Source organism: Lissotriton vulgaris, chromosome 2_1 (genome assembly GCF_964263255.1).
Source record: "Lissotriton vulgaris chromosome 2_1, aLisVul1.2, whole genome shotgun sequence".
Taxonomy (NCBI): Eukaryota; Metazoa; Chordata; class Amphibia; order Caudata; family Salamandridae; genus Lissotriton; species Lissotriton vulgaris.
In genome coordinates this window covers 832090739-832114858 of record NC_141687.1, presented here as the reverse complement: position 1 = coordinate 832114858, position 24120 = coordinate 832090739, and the positions used below count along the sequence as shown (strand labels likewise).

The window sequence follows — 24120 nt, the reverse complement described above, 5'->3', positions numbered from 1 at the left end:
TGTTTTACAGGCATATCTAAAGTTTTGACAAGAAAGCCTGACTGCTCCAGAGCTGCAGGAACCAAGGAAGAGACCTTGATGTAGAAAATTAAAATTTGGTGTCTCCTCTGCGGCTTCATAGAGCAGGCATGGATCAGGGTTAACAAATGCCAAAAGGTCGACCTATAAATTGTTGTTTAGGTTTATTAACATTTAGTGATAATAGGTAAACAGCCACTTGAGGTAATTAATAAAATATAACTCTGAGAAAAAGCTGAAAACATCAAATAAACAAAAGTATAAAACGAAAACTGAAGGAATGCATGAGAATTAAAAGCATCAGCGTCACTCTAAATAAAACAGGGAGGAGTTTGAAAAATAGCCAAAGGCACACAACATCTTTTCAGAGGTAATTTGAAAGATTACCTGCTTAATCTAGCGCCGATTCACAAAGATAAGTTTAGATCTCTGGTTTAAAGATATAATTTAAATATAACTTAGACTTCAGGCTTATCTGTGAGAATCCGTTGCTCAGTTTTTTGGGTGCTGTTGATACTAGTTGCCATAAGGAGCCTTAACTATAGTTGCAGATAAAGACTGGGCAAATAGAAATGTGTTCTACAGTACTCCACATAATAAGTATCAAGGTCATGGTGTTACTATGAAAAACTCGCAAGTTTTGGAAAGGTGCAGCCTAGTGTGATGATAAATCGACTCTGTGATTCACACTCAAGTGAACAGATTAACCCACAAGACTATTGTATTAGTTGAATCTCAACTGTGGAAGCATTGAAATGGAAACTAAGAGCAACCCTTAACTTAAAGACTGTCTGTTAAAAAACTGAAATATATTGGAATGTTAACAGCACTTCAGTGCTGCATATCGGTAGCCAGGCATGTTGAACGTTATTAAAACTGATATGCAAGTAAATATAATGAAAACTACCACACATAGGGACCTGCCACTAAATACAGTCAGTGGGCAAACAAAGAAAGGTTGCGAACTTGGCTTTAAAAAATGCAAACTGGAGAGGCAGACCTCGTGTCTTGAATACAAGAAGCAGTTCCAGGATGCGTAGTTAAGTGTGGGAAGGGAAGGGTAAGTAAGTTTACAGAGCCCACACAATGGCAAAAAGTTTAAGAAGTAAGTGGAAGCGAAAGATGCGTGCTGAAAAGAGGAAAAAGAATGCACCCAAGGAGCTTGCTCGACTGAAAACTGTTCTATCGAATGGCGGTGGTGATGTCTTAATGGAAGAAGTCAAAGAAATTGCAACAGTTGTGGCTCCGGAGAAACTCATCGAGAAAACTGACACTGAATCAAGTGTGCCAGACGAAGAAGGTTGCTAGATGGACACTGATAACAAAAGAAACAAAAAGAGCCTTTTAGACGAACATGGACAGTATCCAGTGTGGATGAATCCCAGACAGAGAAAGAAGCTGAAGAGGCAAAGAGTAAAAGCAAAAGGCAAGAACAAACAATCAAAAAATGTACAATGGTAGTCTCTTTAAATAAACAAGACTGTTCCTGTTCTGCATACAAGTTAAGACACCATTGCCAATCAGTCCTGCAGCATTGATTATAACAGCTTCCTGCAAGTGGCACTTATGTGGTGATTGCTACAACTTGGAAGTTCAGCAATGCTCTTTAGAGTTGACCAGCTCACAGATCAATTTATATAGTGGATTATTATTTTTTTTCCCTTCAAGTACACCAGCTCTCGTTGATATATAATCCAGACTATTTTAAGTACTGCATTGCCTTTGTTGCATTTTGAATTGTGGCTCCACTTATTTGCACCAATATTTCTTATCAGAAAATGGAACATTAACTGAAACATATCATCTAAGGCTGATTACACAAGAGGAGGGCAAGCTCGGGGGACAAAGTATGGCAAAATAATTTCATAGGATTTTAAAAAGCAACTGTAATTTTGTGTAAAAACACATTTTGTACTTTAATACAGTATATACATTTGTCTTAAAATGCTACTTTTGTCATATTTAGCCTATACCGAAAATGAGTTGGCTTTCATGTGAATAAACTTGTCCTTAGTAAAAAAATAAAAAAAAATAAAAAGAAAAAAAATTTAAACTTTGTTATCCTTCACACAACAAACAAAAGCAAAAGGCAAATGCTACTTACCAGTATGCATCTGTTCTTGGCATATAGGGCTGCTAAGATTCATATCTTAGCATAGATCGCCGCCTAGTGTTGGGTCCGGATGTTTGCACCTTGTTGTCTTGGAAGAGTCTTCGAAGTATCACGAGATAGGTGACTCCTCCCCTGGACTACAGTGCGCATGGGCATCTTCTCCATCTTCAGATTGTTTTTCGCCATTGTGGCAAAGATGGAGTATAGTAAGGTAAAAGATGACCATGAAAATGTATGTAAGGAAGATAACCATGCAGCTGTGACAGGCACCGGGAAGGGGGGTGGGTATATAATTGTCAGCAGCCCTACATGCCAAGAACAGATGCATACTGGTAAGTAGCATTTGCCATTCGAGGCATGTGGGCTGCTGAATTCATATCTTAGCATAGACTGTATAGCAGTTTCTCCTCTAGCTGTGGTTGCCTGTATCAGCTGCAGTGGTTTGAAAAAGAGTTTTAAGGACAGCCTGGCCCACAGTAGCTTGTTGCTGAGCTTGCACGTCAACACAGAAGTGTTTAGTGAAAGTGTGTATGGTAGACCATGTAGCTGCACTACATATGTCTTCTAAGGGAATATTTCCTAGGAAAGCCATGGATGCCCCCATTTTACGCGTGGAGTGTGCTTTTGGGGGAACTGTTAAAGTGCGCTTTGCCTTTTGATAGCACATTTGAATGCATTTAACTATCCATCTGGCTATTCCTGCCTTGGAAATGAGATTACCCTTATATTGTGGTGAAAAAGCGACAAATAGTTGCTTTGTCTTTCTGAATGATTTTGTTCTGTCAACGTAATATAACAGAGCTCTTTTAACGTCTAGTGTGTGTAGAGCTCTTTTAGCCACGGATTGCAGGTTTTGAAAGAAAACTGGCAATACTATGGACTGATTGATGTGGAAAGTGGATATAACTTTTGGCATACATTTAGGGTTTGTACGAAGCACTACTTTATTGTGGTGTATTTGCATGAAAGGTTCCTGAATGGTTAGTGCCTGTAGCTCACTCACTCGCCAGAGAGAGGTAATAGCAATTAAAAATGCCACTTTCCATGTTAACCCCTTCGATGCTGATGACGAGCTCAGCTCGTCATCAGCCACGGGTGACGTGTGCGGATGACGAGCTGAGCTCGTCATGCAACGCGGTTATTCGAAAACAGCCACACAGCGCAAAAATAACCGCAGCAGCGATGCGGTTAAGAACTGTAGTTCACATGAATGAAGTGGTTCGAAGGGCGGTCCCATGAGTCTGATAAGTACTATATTTAAGTTCCGGACTGGAGAAGGTGGATGCTTTGGAGGGAAAATTCTTTTAAGTCCCTCCATAAAAGCTTTGATAAGTGGGATTCTGAACAGGGACACATGTTGTCCGTTTTGAAGATATGCTGCTATAGTAGCAAGGTGTGGCCTTATGGATGAGTATGCTAGGTTAAATCTCTGAAGATGTAGCAGGTAACAGATTACATTTTGGATGGAGGCATCTAATGGATTGATTTGGTTATTATTACAATAAATTACAAATGTTTTCCATTTAGCTGCGTAGCATGCTCTGGTAATGGGACGCCTTGCTTACTTGATAATGTTCATACAGTCTGGAGGCAAGTAAGATATCCGAACTCTAAGACCTCAGGAGACAGATCGCTAGGTTCATCTGATTGGGATCTGGGTGCCTGATTTCTCCAGGGTTCTGTGTTAGCAGTTGTGGCAAGAGGCCCAGTTTTTGGTGAGGAACCACTGAGAGTTCTAGGAGCGTTGTGTACCATGGCTGTCTTGCCCATGTGGGAGCAACCAGGATCATTGTGACTGTTGCCTTAGTTTGCGTGCCACTAATGGAATCATTGGGGTTTGGTTTGAAAAGCGTACGCAAATCTGCCTGATCAGTTCATCCATATAGCATTGCCTTGTGACAACGGGTGTGGAACCTGGAGGCGAAGGACGGGCATTTTGAGTTTTCGTTTGTGGCAAACAGATCTATCTCTGGATGTCCCCACTTTTGGAAAAATGGTTGGAGAACTTGAGGATGAATCTCCCATTCGTGTACTTGCTGACTGTGTCAGCTCAGTAGGTCTGCTATCTGGTTGTCTATTCCTGGGAGGTGTTCTTCCAGGAGATAAATGTTTTGTAGAATTGCCCACTTCCATATGCTCTGTGCTAGGTGAGATAGTTGTAGAGAGTGTGTCCCCCCCCTTGTTTTTGGATGTAGTACATGGCTGTCATGTTGTCCGTCCGGATTAACACAGCCTTGTTGCGCAAGTATTTCTGAAAGGCTCTCATTGCTAGGAATACTGCTAGCAACTCTAAGTGGTTTATATGTAGTGTCTTTTGTTTGACTGTCCAGAGACCTTGGACTGTATATTGAAGGAGATGGGCTCCCCAGCCTGTCAGTGATGCGTCCGCTGTTAATACTACCTGTGGAACCGGTTCTTGGAACAGTCGCCCCTTGGAAAGATTTTGTGGGTTCCACCACTGCAGAGAGCGGTCTAAGTGCAACTGTCTACCAACACTAGGTCTTTTAGTTGTCCTTGAGCTTGGTTCCACTGGCGTGCTAGACATTCCTGTAAGGGGCGCATTTGAAGCAGAGTATGAGGGATGATGAATATGCAGGAGGCCTTCATGCCTAAAAGCTGCATTAACACTCGAGCTGGCAGGGAGTGTTGTGGCTGAAATTTTTGAATGAGAGATTGTATGTTGGCTATCCTGGCTGGATTTGGATATGCCTTTGCTACGGAGGTGTCTATCGTTGCTCCCAGATATTGCTGTATGTGGGAGGGTTGCAGATGTGAGTTTGGGTAATTTATGGAAAATCCTAGACTGTGCAGTAGATGGATTGTTTGTGAGGTATGGCTGGCACACTGTGCTTGTGAGTTGGCTTTTATGAGCCATCGTCGAGGCAGGGGAACACATGGATGTGTTGCCTCCTAAGGTGTGCTGCTACTACTGCTAGGCATTTTGTAAAAACCCTTGGTGCTGTAGTTACCTTGAAGGGGAGAACTTTGAATTGATAGTGCTGACACTCTATTGTGAACCTGAGGTATCTCCTGTAAGCTGGATGTATGGGGATGTGAAAGTACGCATCCTTGAGGTCCAATGTGGCGAGGAAGTCACTTTGCTGGGGTAGTGGGAATACCAGTTGTAGATTCATCATATGGAAATGATCTGAGATTATGTATTGGTTCAAAGGTTTGAGGTCTAATAACGGTCTGAGGGAGCCATCTTTTTGGGAATGAGGAAGTATAGCGAGTATACCCCTGTCCCTTGATGTTGTAATGGCACTGGCTCTATGGCACCCTTTTCTAGCATGGATACCACCTCCTGTTGTAACAGCGTGATGTGTTCTTTGGACATTGGACGGTGTTTGGGCGGTATGTTGGGTGGAGTAGAAGTGAGGTCCAGGCAGTAACCATACTGGATAATTTGTCTCACCCACTTGTCTGTAGTGATAGCGTTCCAGACTGGTAGGAATTGTGTTATTCTGCCTCAGACTGGTGTTAATTGGTCTGGAGGGAGTGTGAAAAAGTCACTGTTTGGTGGCGGAGGAGGCTTGGGTGTTATTATTACCACGTCCTCTGCCCTTGTTATTGTTCCCTCTATAACCTCCTCTATTGGAGCCTTTATTAAAGGTGCCTTGTGTAGTGCTTTTGAACGATGAAGAGGTTTGGGATGTGTTGCCTCTGCCTCGAAAGGAGGAGCGACGAAAGGAGCTCCTAGACTGTTGAAATTGAAGTGCACCCATGGACTTAGCGGTGTCAGTATCCTTTTTCATCTTTTCTAAGATGGTATCAACTGCAGGGCCAAATAAGAAATCCTGGTTTATGGGTTGATGGAGTATGGTAGATTGCACTTAATTTTTAAATCCAGAAATGCGGAGCCAGGCATGCAGGCGTAGTATACACTAGTGTTGACCGACCTAGCGGCTGTATCAGCTACATCAAAAGGGCGCATTTTATGGATGTGTTAGTGATGAATTTCCCTTACTGTATTAGGTCGTTTGCTTTTGCCTTATAGAGTTCTGGTAGGTGTTGTAATAATCCCTCCATTTGGTCGTAGTGTGCTCTGTCATAGCGTGCTAGGAGAGCTTGGGCATTGGCAATTCTCCAGGTATTTGCTGCCTGAGAGGCCACTCTTTTCCCTGAGGCTTCTAACATTTGACTCCTTGCCAGGAGGGGGATCATTTACCTGTTGTTTGCGAATTTGCTCTTTTCCTGGCATTAGATACAACTAGGGAGTCTAGTCGTAGCTGAGACCTGATATAAGAGGGGTCTGTAGGGGCCGGTTTATATATTTTTTCAATTCTTGGATTGAGGACACGCGCCCTGGCTGGGTCTTTAAAGATGTCTGGTGCGTGCTTTAGTACTCCTTTTAGCATAGGGAGTACACGTACACTCTTCTCTGATGTTGGGAAGGTGTTGAATAGAAAATCCTCCTCTATAGGGTCAGTGTGCATGTGTACGCCATGATACTTAGCTGCTCTGTCCATTAGCTGGTTAAAAGCGACAGTGTTGTCAGTAGGAGATGGCTTTGTGGGGTATGGAGAGGGATCGGTTATGGGCTGTGTATAATATGTGTCATCAGGATCATTATGGTCGGTCCATGAGTCATCCTGGTTTCCTTGATCGTCAGTTTGTATAAAGTCATTCTGAGGATCTTCACCCATGTCTTCTTCCTCATCATAATCTATAGGTGTGGGAGTATATGGAACATTTGGCATGTTAGGAGTGAAAGGAGGAAGTGTGAAAGGTTTTGAAGGGGATGTGCCAAAGTTCTTTTTCTTAGGAGGAAAAGTAGAAGGGGCTTCAGTGTCCAGTCTTCGCTTGTTTTTATTGTAAACTGATATATGTCCTGTATCAGGGATGAAAAAGTTCTTCTTTCACTGTCCCTGGATTCGGCGCCAAGGTATTTGGATCGGTCGCCTGCTTGTGTTTATTGTTTGTTTTGAGTTTCGGACTGGAGGACCCTTGGGTGTGGAGCCTTTTTCGGCTTGACGGATTTGTTTGGGTCGAGTGTCCTTTTAGGCTGGATGTCCTTTGTATGATGGGCACCTTTCTTTGCCTCGACAGCTTTTTTCGGCTCGACGGCCTTTTTTGGCTCGACGACCTTCTTCAGCTCAACGGCCTTCTTCAGCTCAACGGCAGTCTTCGGCTCAACGGCAGTCTTCGGCTCAACGGCAGTCTTCGGATCGACGACCTTCTTTGGGTCCATGCCCTTTTTCGGATCGACAACCTTCTTGGGGTCAACGGCCTTTTTCAGATCGACTACTTTCTAGGTGTCGACGCCCGTTCTTGGCTCTGCGGCCGTTTTTGGGTCGACGGCCTTCTTGTGCTCGACGACTTTTTTGAGTTGAGCGGTTTTGCTCGATGCTGAGGGCACTTTGGGAAGTGTTTTGCTCGGTCCCAGGGTATCGGAAGGCTTGGGTGTTGTCTTCGGAGCAGAGCCGGAAGGCGGGGCTTCTGAAGCAGTGTTTCGGTCGCGGCTAAGGCTTTTAGGAGATGCTTTGACTGGAGCCTTTTGTGGAGGTGGAGGCTGGGTAGGGGCTTTGGAACTCACGGTTTGCCCCGGTGTGATTTGGTCATCGGAGTCCGACTGGTCCTCTACGGTGACTATCTCCAGATCGGAGTCCGCCACCTCTGGGAGTTCGTGTTCGTGGTCGAAAATGTTTTCCAGTTCTGGTGCCTGGCGCTGCATCTCTTGTCGAGCAGCTCGTCGGTTCCGGATAGTTTTCTTTGACCGGAACAGAGCACAAGCTGGACAGTGTTCTTCTTTGTGCTCCGGAGATAGGCACCTGTTGCATACTTTATGCGTATCACTAGGTGGAAATTTGGATCCACACTGTGGGCATCTTTTAAACGGGGTCCTTTTCATCAGCAGGAGGCCCACGTGGCGTCAAATAGGCCCAACGGCCCACGTCGACTACCAGAGCGAAGTGGAAAGTGTTGTTGAGTCGAGGGATACCGAGTGGAAACAATACCGTCGAATGTAGAATATTTTGGCCTTGGAAAGTTGGAAAACTTTGGTCCTGAAGTTGGAGCTGTCGAAGTGCATACGAACCCAATGGCGGTAAAAAACAATCTGAAGATGGAGAAGATGCCCATGCGCACTGTAGTCCAGGGGAGGAGTCACCTATCTCGTGATACTTCGAAGACTCTTCCAAGACAACAAAGTGCAAAGATCCGGACCCAACACTAGGCGGCGATCTATGCTAAGATATGAATTCAGCAGCCCACATGGCTCGAACAGTGATTTATAAGCTCTCTCCAATCAAACATATTTATTGTGCTGCTCTAACCATTCACCATACTTATATGTATGGATTTTACCTCTGCCAAACTTGTTTTTAAACAGCAGAATGCTTTCCTGATAACATACTGGTAAACATGGATAAATGTAGGCTCATAGATTTCTCTTGGTACTTGAGGGTTAACTAGTTAACCTTCCTTATTTGAGGTCTAAAAGAAACTGCCACACAGTGAGAAGCTTGCGCAGAATAAGGCACAAGTGAAAGCTTGCCCAGGGTTACACTAGGGGTCAAGACTGAAATCTGGGAATAGAAGCAATATCCCTGCCACTACAAGCAAAAATATGCGCCACCCTGGACCGGAATCAAGCATCCTAGGACCGGTTTCTGGCTATCAGCCATCTTCAGCCAGGATAGCGTGACTCCAGTGGCGTGGAGAGCACGGGACTCGCGTCTGAGCATACCCGTCCCACTCGGGGTGACACATGCAAAATGGCTGATGACGGCTGATAGCCAGAAACCGCTCCTAGGATGCTTGATTCCGTTCCAGGGAAGACATGGCTTGGCAGTTCGGGCTGGACTGTTCCCATGAGGCACAGGGTCAAGGCTGATTTGCATATGACCATGTCTGAACTGGGGTGGTGTAGTGAGCAAAAAAACGATGGATTTAGGCCCAGATCTCTGTACTGGGGTGAATGTATGACATTGTTCTGTATTCTGTCCAGCAACTGTTGTTTTTTGCATTTGTCACCCCGAGTGGGACGGGTATGCTCAGACGTGAGTCCTGTGCTCTCCACGCCACTGGAGTCAAGCTATCCTGGCTGATGAAGGCTGATAGCCAGAAACCGGTCCTAGGATGCTTGATTCCGGTCCAGAGAAGACATGGCTTGGCAGTTCGGGCTGGACTGTTTCCATGAGGCACAGGGTCAAGGCTGATTTGCATATGACCATGTCTGAACTGGGGTGGTGTAGTGAGCAAAAAAACGATGGATTTAGGCCCAGATCTCTGTACTGGGGTGAATGTATGACATTGTTCTGTATTCTGTCCAGCAACTGTTGTTTTTTGCATTTGTCACCCCGAGTGGGACGGGTATGCTCAGACGTGAGTCCTGTGCTCTCCACGCCACTGGAGTCAAGCTATCCTGGCTGATGAAGGCTGATAGCCAGAAACCGGTCCTAGGATGCTTGATTCCGGTCCAGAGAAGACATGGCTTGGCAGTTCGGGCTGGACTGTTTCCATGAGGCACAGGGTCAAGGCTGATTTACATTTGACCATGTCTGAACTGGGGTGGTGTGGTGAGCAAAAAGACGATGGATTTAGGCACAGATCTCTGTACTGGGGTGAATGTATGACATTGTTCTGCATTCTGTACATCAACTGTTGTTTTATCCCACAAAGGCTTTAGCGCCATGGCCCGGCAGTCGGAGCACAACTTGGAGTTGTGGTCGCGCCCCAGGCAGAAAAGACACACTCGGTGCGGATCTGGCACGACATCATGCGATGACTGTCCCTGCAGGACTTAAAACAGGACATCCTAACTGCACCAGGAGTCGAAGACTCGATGAAAAAATTGAGATGAGATGCCTTAAAAAGTAAGTCAAAAAATGACTTTGGGTACCTGCTCTTCCCGGATCTGCGCTTGCTGGTGCAAAAAAGGAAGAACTGACGTCAGCGCGCGTGGCCGGTGGCTAAGTAGCGCCCGAGACGTCATCTCGGTAATCACGACGCCAACCACGGATGCGGAGCCGCACGATGCCACCAACCTACGCGCAGGGGTACTGCTGACGAAAACTTTCTGTATCCAGTCTGACGCCTGGGGGTAATTCTAAGGTAAGGAATCTATCACTATGTGTTTCTTTCAGATACATGTGTTGGTGTTCAGTAACCTTTAACCCCTTGCATGCTGATGACTGCTCCCAGCCGTCATGCACTACGGCACTCGTGTGCTGATGACGGCTGGGGGCCGTCATAAACCCGCCCACTTGCTATTTTGCCGCACAGGCGCAGAATTGCGGCTGCATGGAAGGGGTTAATTACAGCCTCCGAGCACTATTTTCTCAAATAGCTTTGTCCGGCCTGTTGCAGGACGCACTCTTTATTAATGCTTTAAAAAATGTTTAATAGCACGGGAGCCACAGGCATTTGTAATGCAACATATCTTGCATATGAGAGCTTTTAAGCTATTGGCATTGTAAATGACAATGCCTTTTATCTGTTTTAAAAACAACACATAAATAAAATGCATTGTCATTTACAATGCCAATAGCTCAAAGTCTCGGAAATGTGAGACCTATTGCATTGTAGAACAAGTTTCTTACCTTCGGTAACGATATATCTGTAAGAAACATTAGTTAGTATTAGATTCCTTACCTTAGAATATCCCCAGGCGTCAGTCTGGATCCGGAAACTTTTGCGTAGCAGTACCCCTACGCGTCGGTAGGGGTCGTCTGCAGGCGTCCCCTGCGGCTCGGGGTCCGTCGTTGGCGTCGTGCGCCGTGATGACGTCGCTGGAGTATATAGACGCCGCCTCCGCGCGCTGACGTCAGTTCTTTGCACACAGCTTTTCCGCGCCAGAACACGCAGAGCCATGTGAGAACCAACACTGGTGCCATTTGAAACTAGGGCCCTGAAAGGGATGTCCTTAACCCTAGGTATCAGTTCGCAGAACGGGGAGGATGGGTGGGTCGGTAAGGAATCTAATACTAACTAATGTTTCTTACAGATATATCGTTACCGAAGGTAAGTAACTTGTTCATCTGAAAGAAACACGTTAGTATTAGATTCCTGATCTTAGAATAGATACCCCAGCAATATCAACCCCGGTGGTGGGTCTGCGGACCAATACACTCCTACACCAGAAAGTCCTGGAGGACAGAACGGCCAAAGAAGCCATCCCTCCAGACTTGACTATCCAGGCAGTAGTGCCTCGCAAAAGTGTGCAGCGAGGCCCACGTAGCCGCCTGGCAAATGTCCTGCAAAGGGACTCCCCGGCCCAAGGCAGTAGTAGCCGCCGTGGCCCGAGTGGAATGGGCCCTCAGCCCAACCGGAGGCTCCTTCCGAGCCAAAGAGTAGCACGCTTTGATGCACAGAACGACCCACCGAGAGATGGTCCGTTTATGTACCGCCCGTCCCTTCTTCGCACCCACGTAGCCAACAAACAGTTGGTCATCCACCCGGAACTGGCGTGTGCGATCCATATAAAATGAAAGCGCACGTTTTGGGTCCAGACGATGGAGCCACTCTTCATCCTTTGAAGGATGCGGAGGCGGGAAGAAGGAAGGGAGGGTGATGGACTGCACGATGTGAAAAGCAGAGACAACTTTGGGCAGGAAAGAAGGTCTAGTTCTCAGAACCACCTTGTCTGGATGAATGGACAAGAAAGGAGGTTTGACAGAAAGAGCCTGGAGCTCACTCACTCTCCTGGCAGAGGTGATGGCAACCAGGAAGGCCGTCTTTAAAGTCAGGAGACGGAGAGGACAGGAATGAAGTGGCTCAAAGGGAGCACACATCAAGAAGGTTAGAACCAGGTTCAAGTCCCACTGAGGCATCACAAACGGAACAGGAGGATACATGTGTGTGATGCCCTTCAAGAATCTCGTCACAACAGGGGACTTGAACAAAGAAGGTTGATCAGGCAGCCTCAGAAAGGCCGAAAGGGCCGAAAGGTAGCCCTTGATAGTGCCCAGAGCAGAGCCCTGCTGGGCAAGAGAGAGAAGAAAAAGAAGAACCTCGGAAAGAGGGGCAGAAAGAGGGTCCACAGCCTTTGCTGTGCACCATGCCACAAATCTGTTCCACCGACAGGCGAATACCGACTTTGTGGAGGGACGCCTGGCTGCCAGAATCACATCACAGACTTCAGGAGGCAAGTCAAATGGCCTCAACTGTCGCCGCTCAATCTCCAAGCATGGAGGTGGAGACTGGACAGGTTCGGGTGGAGGACCGTCCCCTGCTGCTGCGACTGAAGGTCCTCCTGAAGGGGCAGGCGGATCGGGGGACCGACTGACATGCTGAGTAGCTCGGGATACCAGTACCTTCGAGCCCAGTCCGGAGCCACAAAGATAACTTGGGCCCAGTCGCGCCTGATCTTCTTCAGCACTCTGGGCAGAAGTGGTATAGGCGGAAAGGTGTATAACAGACCGCAACTCCACTCACGCCGAAAGGCGTCGCCGTGCGAGTGCCGTCTTGGAAACTCCAACGCGCAGAACTGATGACATTGCGCGTTCTCTTCTGTGGCGAATAGATCTAACCAAGGCTCTCCCCATTGCAGAAAGAGGCCTTGCGCCACGTCCGAGTTCAGACGCCATTCGTGATCCATCGAGCACCGACGGCTGAGTTCGTCCGCCCTGGCGTTCAGAGAACCTGCCAGGTGTTGAACCGTCAGAGTCACGCCCTGACGTTCCAGCCATTGCCAGAGACGCAAAGCCTCCTGGCAAAGGGTCCACGACCCCACCCCGCCCTGCTTGTTGCAGTACCACATGGCGGTGGTGTTGTCCGTGAACACCTGCACTACACTCCCGTTGACAAAGGGGAGGAATGCCTTCAGTGCTAGACGAATTGCCCGTAGCTCCAACAGGTTTATATGGACCGGGACTCCGCCGGAGACCAGATGCCTCTGATCTCCGCCTCTCCCAAGTGGCCTCCCCAGCCCTGGAGGGACGCGTCCGTCACAACAACGTGCTCCGGTTGGGGGAGGGAGAGGGATCTGCCTCTGACCCAATCGCGGTCCGTAAGCCACCACTGCAGTTGTCTCGCAGTGCCCTCCGAGATCAAGACGTGGTCGGACAAGTTGCCCTGATGCTGGGCCCACTGAAACTTCAGGTCCCACTGCAGAGCCCGCATCCGCCACCGGGCGTGATGCACCAGAAGGATGCAGGAAGCCATCAGCCCCAGCAGCCGCAGCGTCAACCTGACCGAAACCCGGGATAGCGGCTGAAAGATGGGAATCAAAGCCTGTATATCTCGGACCCGCCGTTCCGGAGGATAAACCCGAAACTGCGCCGAGTCCAGAACCGCTCCGATGAAAAGGAGCTTTTGAGGGGGACACAGGTGTGATTTCGGCACATTGATGGAGAACCCCAGCTCGTGCAAGAGGTCTGCCGTCAACTGAAGGAGGTGGACGACTGTCTGGGGCGAGCCCGCCTTCAACAACCAGTCGTCTAGGTAGGGGAAGACTGAAACCCCCAACCTGCGCAGATGGGCTGCGACCACCGCCATCACCTTTGTGAACACCCGTGGGGCGCTGGTAAGGCCGAAGGGGAGCACGATAAACTGAAAATGCTCCTGGCCTACCGTGAACCGCAGGTAACGCCGGTGGGCCGGCAGGACGGGGATGTGAAAATACGCATCCTGCATCCAGTCTTGCGGGTCTAGAGCAGCCAAGACCTGAGCTAATGTCAACATCTTGAACTTCTCCTTCCGGAGGAAGCCGTTGACGTTCCGTAGATCCAAGATAGGACGTAGGCCCCCTTTGTCCTTCTTGGGCACCAGAAAGTAGTGGGAATAGCAACCACGCCCTACTTCTGGCCCAGGAACGCGCTCGATGGCCCCCTTGGCCAAGAGGGCCGTAACTTCCTCCTGCAGAAGTGTCAAGTGGTCCCCCGACACACGGTGGTTCTGCGGTGGCATGGCTGGAGGATTGGTCTCGAAGGGGAAGGAGTAGCCCCTTCGGACGAGTTGCAGCACCCACCTGTCTGATGTGATTGCGCACCAGCGGGCGAGGTGATGGCGAACCCTGCCACCCACTGGCGTCACATGGGCCTGAAAGCACGGACTAGGAGGATTTGGAGACTGATGCTGCGGGGGGAGGTGTGGCCTGACCCCGCCGTTGACCCCGACCGCCTCCACGGCGGTTTCCACGGCCGCCACCGCGTTGAAAAGATTGTTGCAGCGCGTGGCTGGCAGCACGTGTGGGGACGCCCCTTCCTTGGCCACGAAAGGAGCGAAACGAACCCGTTTGCTGGCGCTGGGTCGAGAGACCCAAGGACTTGGCCGTGACCCTGGAGTCCTTGAAGCGCTCCAGCGCGTGGTCCGCCTTGTCACCAAACAGGCGACAGCCATCAAACGGCATGTCCATCAAGGCATTCTGGACATCTGCCGAAAAGTTGGCGGATCTCAGCCAGGCGTGGCGACGAATCGCCACCGTCGTGGACATCGCTCTGCCCAGCGAGTCGGTCGTATCAAGACCACACCGTATGGAATAGTTTGCTGCGTCTCGGCCCTCAGCCACAGCCTTGCCGAGCTTCGCCCGCACCTCCATGGGGCATTCTGGCAGCAGTTCCGCGACCGTATCCCACACAGAGTGGGTGTAGCGGCCCAAGAGGCAAGCGGTGTTGCAAGACCGCAGTCCCAAACTCAGGGACGAGAAGACCTTCTTGCCATACTGGTCGTACCTCTTAGATTCCCGGTCGGGCGGGGCCGACGGGAATGCAGTCTGGGAAGTCGAGGCCTGGATCACCAGACTCTCAGGGGTGGGATGGGTGGACAGGAACTTGGGGTCGTCCGGGCACGGACGGTGGCGTCTGGCCACGTTCCTATCAACAGGCGAACCTGAAGAGGACCTGGACCACGTGCCCAAAAGAACGTCCGACAAGGCTTCGTTAAACGGCAGCAGTGGCTCCTGTGGGCATGACTGCGGTTTGAAGACCTCAGTGAGGATGTTAGGCCTCACGGCCGCGACGGGGAGCTCAAGGTGTAAGGCCTTGGCAGCCCTCATCAACACCACTGAATAAGCAGCCCCCTCCTCCGATGCCACGGTAGGAGGCGAGACAAAGCCAGGGTTAGGAGAGTCGTCCAGACCACTGGCATCACCCAAATCACCTGTCCAGTCCACGTCGTACTGACACTCACGTGACAGAGGGTCCTCAGACCCCTCCCAACCCTCTCCGTACTCTACATCATCTCCATATTCGGAGTCAACAATGTAGACCGGCTCCTCGGGGTTCACAGGCCCCATCGGCGTCGAGCCCGGCGTCGAGCGACGCCGGTCCGACTCCGCGTCCGGATTCGGGGAGGGCATGGGGACGACGCCGCCTGGAGCCGGCACAGGAGAACCGGCACCGCGCGGGGACGGCGTCGGGGGTAACCCCGATGGAATCGGCGCCGGAGAGGCCGGTAGACCAGCCGGCGTCGACCCCGAAGGCCCCTGCGGCGCCGGGGTCGGAGCCGTCGGCGGCACCGGGGCCGGAGCACACGATGGCGTCGAGGCAGGGACACCCGAACCGCTAGGGCCCCCGGACGGCAGCACTGGGCCCGAAGGCGCCGTAGGCCCCGTCGGAGGAGTGAGCGCCCTCATGGCCATGAGGAACGCCTCAATCTCCTCGGGCGTCGCGCCTAGCCCAGGGACCGGAGGGTATGGAGCAGGCCGCGCCGGCGACTCTCGCGGAGCCATGGGGGTGGGGTCACCCGAACCCCCGGCCGCGTCGCGCGAGCGTCGGGGGGGGGGGGGGGGGGGGGGGGGGAGTCAGAGGTACGATGACGACGCCCCGACTTCTTGTGCTTCCTACCTGAGGAACCAGACGAATGGTGACGACTTCCGGAGCGCTCGGCACGGCTCCGCGACCGCTCCCTCGAACGCTCCCTAGACCTCCGGCCGGACCGGGACCGCTCTCGACGCGGGGCCGACACCCGGAGCTCGAGCAGCTTGCGGGACCGCTCCCGTCTAGCCTTATTTGTCAAGGCCCGGCAATCGACACAGGCGTCCACGTCGTGGTCGGGGCCCAGGCACCGGAGGCAGAGTCGGTGATGGTCCGTGACCGACATCGTGCGGTCACAACCGTCACAATTCTTGAAACCGGGCATCCTACCGGCACCAAAAAGTATAAAGAAGTTTACAAAACTTGGTCAAAAGACCGGAGTACTGCTCTTCGGATCTGCGCTTACTGGCGCGGAAAAAAGAAGAACTGACGTCAGCGCGCGGAGGCGGCGTCTATATACTCCAGCGACGTCATCACGGCGCACGATGCCAACGACGGACGCGGAGCCGCAGGGGACGCCTGCAGACGACGCCTACCGACGCGCAGGGGTACTGCTACGCAAAAGTTTCCGGATCCAGACTGACGCCTGGGGATATTCTAAGGTAAGGAATCTAATACTAACGTGCTTCTTTCAGATAATGCTTGTTTGATATTTGCAAACTAATGTGCGATTATATTCCTCCTACAGCATTACATACCTGCAAAGCAGGGCCGGACTGGAGACCCAAAGAAGCCTTGGCAAATTTTGTCAGGCCGGCCCCTGTACGGTGCATAGCCAGCGACCCTGACCACTACAAGGGGTTTTGAGACGTTCTACCCCAAGACATTTAGGGAACAAAGGGCAAAATTGGTGCATTCTACAGGACATTTTTCAGTATGTATTTAACGATATTAGCTTTTAAAACATAGTAAATGATGACCTTACAATGCACCAGGATACAGCAATCTTCTTTGGGACTCTTCAATGATTCTCTCACTATCCGCCTCCAACAATGAATCATAGGAGTGTAAAATCAGTGTATAGAAAATGTTACTTAACACAAAGGGCACTACAAAATGTGTAGGATTCACATTCCATCCATAGTGGCATGCATTTTTTTTTAAAAGAGTGTTTGGTAGTTGAGAAGCACAAACTCAGGATTCAGAAAGTCACACAGTGGTTAGGGTTGACTTTACTAATAAGAATATATTTCCACTCAAACACACCCTCTTTAGCAACATAAAGATAATGAAAGACTGGGAATCAACATAACTTTCTAACTTGTGCCATACAGCTTGCATACAGCTCTTTGATGGCAGTTCATAGCTCTACTAGATTACGATTGTAATTTATTAAATGCACAGTAACAAAGTGGTCTGTGGGAAAAAAGAAAAGCCATTGAGCTAAGTAAATAAAATAATGTTCTGTGAAATGCATGGTACATGTCCATTGCAGCAGGCATATCATCCCTCTGCGCTACCTTAGATGAGTCACAATTGCCACTAGACAGAACTCTGATCTCTGTCTAACAGGTACATTAATTTCCAGAGTTATCTTGACACTTTTATTGTTGCCTGAAAGCTCCTAAATATTCACAGAACTCTGCAGCGGGTGCTTTTAGAACTGCTGCACTACTACTTTATCATCCCACAGTAACAAAACCGGCACCCCACCCTTCCAGCCTCTCAGGGAAATGCCCGATATGGCCAGTATGGCCTTGCTGCAAAGTGATGTTAGCTTGATTGTATATTTGTGTGTTATTTCAATGCCTGATTTATGAACCTTTAGCCCAAACTTGGTACTGTTGGGGCGCAAATACTGCATCTGTAAACTCCAGTTTCCTGCGGTAACACCTCACCAGTACCAAGAAGTTCTCAGTTAAACCCCGTGGAATGAAGAATAATTGTGTAGACCCAAAATTACGGAGCAGAATTCTGCACAGTATTTCCTAATCCGAGAGCTGCAACACACACATTGAACACCTGCTCTGAGCAGATGGTAAATATTTGCAGGGGCTTCAGTGTGGGACTATAAGGTGATGGGAAGGGTGGGAGGGGAAAAGGGAGATGTCGGCTTGTGGGAGACAATTACATGCTTCCTCCACACTTTGCTTGAGAGTGAGGCCGGGCAATAGGCCAGACTGCAATGCAGCCCCTTCCTAAAGTTATTTTACCAACAGGAATTTTCATCCGGTAAAATATGATCTGATGTCCCAGCACATGGTATATCCAGGTGTTGGAACAACAGCCTGCTCATGATTGAGTAGAGTGAATTCCATACAGGAAATCTCTTTAACTCAACCCATAATCAGGGCCTTTTACCGGCTATTAATTACTCAGTTGTGAACAGTTGTAAGGAGGCTCTACAATCTTTGTTTTTAAAACTGTGATTGCTTCATGAATTGAAGAGCTGGTAAGGATTTTTTTTTAAAATGAAGTTGGGAGGAAAAACAGACCCTTCACCACAGCGGGGGACTTTCTTGTGGCCTCCATGGCAGCCTACAGTCCTCAGCCACCACGCACTCGATACGTTTGTAAAATATGTGTATAGCGCAAAATATATGCCTTAGGGCTTCATGATGGCAAAACAATGATCCTGTTTTCCAGCAAGTGGAAATCCCACCCTTGAGGGACAGGCCTTTTGGTGACCTGTAATACCAATTTATCTACTTTTGAGCAGAATTTCCATTATCCGCATTAGGGTTGATTTAATTTTTATCACTTAATTGCAAGTCCAAAAGAGAGATGCCAAAGCAATATGGGAGAAAACTGAGAGGTCAGGAAGACTTTCCATGGATGTCCTTAAATGTACCATAGCGAACCCAAGGATGTCCATTGTAACCCCTTAGAAATAAAAGTAGTGCCAGGAACAGAAAGAAAGTGGGCGCTAACGAGTCCTGTTTACTTTCGATTGCACCATCCAAACTGGAAAATTGTAATATATTAGACTGTCCAACAAACTTAAAAAAATAATTACTCTGTAAAATAGACAATCTGAAACGCAAACCACACACTAATAAATTAAAATGATGCTGTCATGCAAAGTTGTAATTGACATCAGCACAGCTGCCCCCAAGTTGCTGGTTACCACAGTTTGTTGCTTTTTTGCTGCATAAGCAAAGAACACTTTCAAAAGTAGGAGACAGGGAGTGCTGAATAAACCCCCATGCTATGCATGTCCTTACAAGGAAGGTATAGAGCCTTTCTCAGGTGTGGCCAATAACCCACTTGCATGAAAAGTGTACTTTAACTTTCTGTGCTGCCTGGAGATTAACGAAATTCCAGCAAGAAAAGTCTCTGAGGGCCTCATTGCAAGTCTCACTGTAATCCTTATGTGGCCAGTAGCAGCTGTAACCAGCCTAACTGGGGTAACTGCACAGAGCGGGTGCATTTGACTGAGACATTTCAGCCACTGATAATAGCTGAAATTTGTGGGTGAAATTTTGAATTGAAATAGAGAATAACAAGGGGAATAATAGGGTGTGATATTTCTGATTCCCTGCATAATTCCTCATTTCTAGAGGTATCCTCAGTCTACAATCCATAATGCCCAGTAATTGCACCCAGACCACCTCACCACAAGGATGTATCCGTGCATGGGGTATGCGTAATTCTGAGGACAAGGTGTAGGAGAGTAGGGTCTGCAATCCTATGATCACCCAGATTTTTCGCTTTTGTTTCACTGGTTTACGACTTTCTCTGGCTGTGGGCCTGCTAATCAGACCCACAGCCTGGCTGTTCTCTTTCTAAATTACGATATGTACCCTAGGTGCATTTATCCATTGGTACTGGGCCACCTTATCAGACCCTGTAACTCAGGGCATAGGTGTACCCAGGGCCGCCAGGGGCTGCAGCATGTATTATGCCACCCCTGGCTGGCCTCCTAAATTTGACACAACTGGCTGCATGACAGCTGGGGCGAAGTCGTGTAATCACACTTTGCTTTAGATATGGTAGCCCTATATCTAACCATACAATGGACACTCGAGTTCCTATCAGTCACTCCTATGGCAGGCCTTGACAATCCTGAAGGCAGAGTGCATGGGCTCGTGTGAACTAGGCCCTGGCCCGAGCCGGGCCCGGTTGCAGCGTGAGGCATCAAGACCCAATGGCTGTTCCATGATAACGCGTACCACATCGGTAACTTCGGTGTCGCGTTATCAAGACATGTCGAGTAAGGTGTCATACGAATCGGGATGCTGCCCTCTCACCAACTCTGGCGACGAGGTTAGCATTCCGCCCTTCTAGAGGGACACGACATGTACGTAACTGTGAACCCCGGTTAAAGTTAACTCAAGCCTCAGCTCCACAAAATGGATGCTGCCACCACAGACACGAGTCTGACCTCCTGCTGCTGGGAGTCCTTCCAGCGAGGAGAGCTTGGACAAAGGGTTTCCTGTCGAGGGCGGTGTTCGCACCGTCCCAGACAGGGTTTGTGTATTCTGGGTAGGTAGGGCTTTTTGCGAGAAGGTGACTGCGGAGTGGCACCCCGGTGCTCACTACGCATCTGCCGGTCAGAACCAGTTCCAGGGGCACCAACCCTGGCCTGGGGAAAGTCCGACAGGGGAGAGGGGTGTAACTACCTCCCTTCCTGGTCCCACCCTTAGGGCAGGACATAGTCATGTACCCACCCCTTTTCTTAGAATAAAGGCCGGAGCGGGGACCCTTCCAAATTAGATCATCTTTGAATCAAGAACTACTTTCTACGAAAGGACACTCACGACTCTTCTCAAGATTTCTCCCTTGTGACTAAGGAGTAGTCACCCTGCATCAGCGGGCACCACCTAAGAACTCTGCGGTTTGCTGCAAGTCCTTCCTCAAGGATCCGACGGCCCAGCTCGACGAGAACCGGCTTCCCTGGCACCTCTGACCTCTACCCACGACATCAGCTCAGCTGTGATCTGTGGGTGCGACGAGACCTCGAGGGACCGGCCATCATCAGAACCTGCACGCTCTTAACCAGCACGACCATTGAAGCGATTCCCTGGTGAGTGCTCTGGGGTCCGAGAAGCCCCGAACCTGAGCCGCTCCAGCACCGAAGTGCAGTCTCCCAGCATCTCCACGATCTGCGTGGGGCCCTTCTGCTCGCCGCTCAGCACGTTGTCTGGTCACTAGCCGCTGGCTTGTGCCCTTCTGTGATGACATCCGACAATCAACACTGCTGGTCTGGTTGCTCCAGACTGGCCCTTGCTTCCATCTTTGCGAGAAGCCCCCCGGACCCTCCTGGTCCACTCAAGACGCCATCTTAGGCCCACCACGTGGCCCCGAGATCTGCCAAGGCTTGTTGCCCCATCCTGGGCCCAGCGACGCCGACAGCATCATCCTTCGTGGGACAGCTCGCACCTCCACCGTGGTCGCCGACAACGCCTCCTGGTCCGTGAGACTGCAGAGCCTAGCGTCGCCCACTCACCTGGTCGAGGTGACGGCCAACCGGTGCCATTCTGGTACCCTCTGACTACTGGCTAGTAGTACGAACTTGGTCCCCTCTGCTTTCAGGTATCAACAATCTCTGATCCAGGCTTGGATCTCTACGAACTATTCATCACTGGTCGCCGGCCAGCAACTCCTTTTCTTCCGGCTCCTGGCTCGTCAGCGAAGACCCCGACGCCTGTAAGACTTGCGCAGCCGCAGCCCTCGTGGCTAGGTAACTCGGCATTTCGGTGCCTGCATAGTCTCTTTACTCTAGGGTCCCGAGTCCCTCGCTTCCGACTTGCCTTATCGGGTCCGCCCGAGACCTTAAACTTCCCGTGTCCTCGGACACTTGTTTTAATTGTGCACTTGAAGTATTTTCCTAAGAGATTTGGTTTGTGCTTAGTACCCTGTCCTCATAAAGAGTCCAGGGCTGTTGTGAATCTTAATAAATATCCTGTTTATTTTCATAACACTTGTGTGGTGTCCTTTCACTGGGTGTTCAAGGGGTACATGTGTGGTAAACAGTTGGCTTAACGCGCCCTCTCGAGTCTTTAGCCTTAGACTGCTCGTATCCACGCTACTAGGATAGCTGGTCTATAGGTTGACTTACAACCAAACACCATAAGGGTCGTTGGAACGATACATAGCGGTCGCTAGAATAGCGAACTTTGCATATCGGGCCAACTTCTCACATTGGTGAGCAGCGGTTGGGATTTGAGCTTGCTGTTGTTTTACCACACGTATCCTAAGAATATCTTGTTGAAAGATCACATAAGTACTGTTAGTACATATAACTAAAGCTTAGAATACTCTGAGTTCTACTGAACCAGCTGTTGCAGCTCCTCAAGGCTTAGCACACCTTGGCTGCAACTCTTAGCAAGGGAACAGTAGGTAAACACGTAGTGTAGGTAGGTGCATCACTTACCCCACACTATAAACAGTATGTCGGACAAAGGAGGAAACTCTGAGTCTCTCCTTGTGTCAGTTGACCCTCCACAGGTCATCCCTTCAAGATATACTGTGCTGAGCTTCAAGGAGTTAAGACAGGTGTGTCACTCCCGGAAGATCAAGCAGGGGTCTAACCCCACCACGTCCTTTCTGATTGGTCTCTTGGAGACTTATGATGCCAGAAAAGCTGAGACCCGTCTTAGCTCTTCCAATCCAGAAGGAGACATGCCTCCCCTCGAGGGAACCAGAGACGATCCTGACCTCATCCACCTCGCAACTGAGAACGAAGATGTGGAGGATGATGAGGATGAGGATCCCTCTGGGGATGAGGCAGATAAGGGACTGGTAGAAGTCGTTAGACTAAGCAGGTCCAACTTAAGCAAATATGATAGTGGTACTGGGGGACCCCCAGCGCTACTGTCAGGTCCGCTTAACATTGGGAATGGACGAGCCCGATCTCTGTCGAGAGACTCTGGCAGATCCCTTCAAACCAATGGCTCTCACAACTCTTCTCAAAGAGGGATAACGTCCCCTCAGAGGAGAGTGTACGAAGCTAAGGAGAGTGTACGAAGCTAAGGAAAGGGCAGCTAATCTGAGGATCGAAAGGGAAGAACTTGCCCTGGCCAAAGAAAGGCTTGCCTTTGCGAGAGAGCAACAGTTAAGTGGGGTAGTCCCCACTGGTGGCAGCAATGTACCTAGCAATAGGGAAAAGAGTTTCGATACGAAACACCTTGGTAAGATAGTGCCCCCCTTTAAACAAGGGGACGACATCCACAAATGGATTACTGCTTTGGAGAGGGCCTGCACGGTGCAAGGTGTTCCCCAGAGCCAGTGGGCAGCTATCTTGTGGCTCTCCTTTGAAGGTAAAGGTAGAGACAAGCTCCTCACCACAAGGGTGGAGGATGCGAACGATTACCAAGTCTTGAAAAATACACTCGTTGAAGGGTTCGGCCTAACCACTGAGCAGTTCAGGGTGCTGTTCAGGGATACCCAGAAAACGCAGTCTCAAGATTGGTCTGACTGTCGATTGTGCCACTAAGGCTTTTGAGGGCTGGTTGCTGGGCAGTAAGGTTACTGATTACAAAGGATTGTATAATTTGATGATGAGAGAACAAATTTTAAACAATTGTCAGAACCAGTTGTTGCATCAGCATCTTGTCGACTCGGATCTGACCTCTCCCCAAGAATTGGGAAAGAAGGCAGACAGATGGGTTCGTACGAGAGTTAAACAGAACCAGGGCCAGAATCAAGGTGGTCAGAAGAAAGCAGACCAAAAGGGTAAAGATTCTAAGGGGGAACAAAATGACCAGAAGTCTTCGACAGGTCCCCAACAACCCAAAGAGGGTGGGGTTCAGACTCCCCAAAAGAAGTAAGAAGGCCAATCCAAAAGATGGTGCCAGTACTGTAAAAGTAAATCTCACTGGTTTAGTGAGTGCACCAAGAAAGGAGGAGGGCAGACTCCTGCCACTGCAGCCCCTAAGGCACCTGTGCCCCCTAGTACAGTCAGCAGTGGTAGTGCGCCTCCCAAGGGTTTAGTAGGGTTAACCCTGGGTTCTGAGGGGCGTGACAACTTAGTTGGCACACTCACTCAGGCTGTCCTTGTCAGTACAGGGGACGCGGACGTGTCCCCTGACATAAGTCCCAATACCTTGGGCAAATACAGACAGAAACCTTTCATAAATGGAAAGATGGCTCAGGCCTATAGGGACACTTGTGCCAGCGTCACCATGGTGACGCCTAACTTTGTGGACCCGGGACAGATCATGCCAGGTACAGAATTCCTGGTGACCAATGCAAGCAATGTCACTACCAATCATAGTATGGCAATTGTAGCTTTCTCCTGGGGAGGGGTAACTGGCCAAAAGAAGGTTGTAGTTAGTCCAGACCTCCCAGTGGATTGTTTGTTGGGCAATGATTTGGAGTCATCACAATGGTCAGAAGTGGAGCACCGGA

At 49.5% G+C, this 24120-nt stretch overlaps 1 protein-coding gene and 1 pseudogene across 4 annotated transcripts in view; one reads left to right on the top strand and one right to left on the bottom strand.

Moving 5' to 3' along the window:
• DIP2A (DIP2 acetate--CoA ligase A) overlaps positions 1 to 24120 on the bottom strand; it is a 964533-nt gene that overhangs the window by 197227 nt on the left and 743186 nt on the right. The gene's annotated exons all lie outside the window — the stretch shown is intronic.
• Positions 1071 to 1988, top strand: LOC147731241 (protein LLP homolog pseudogene; annotated as a pseudogene).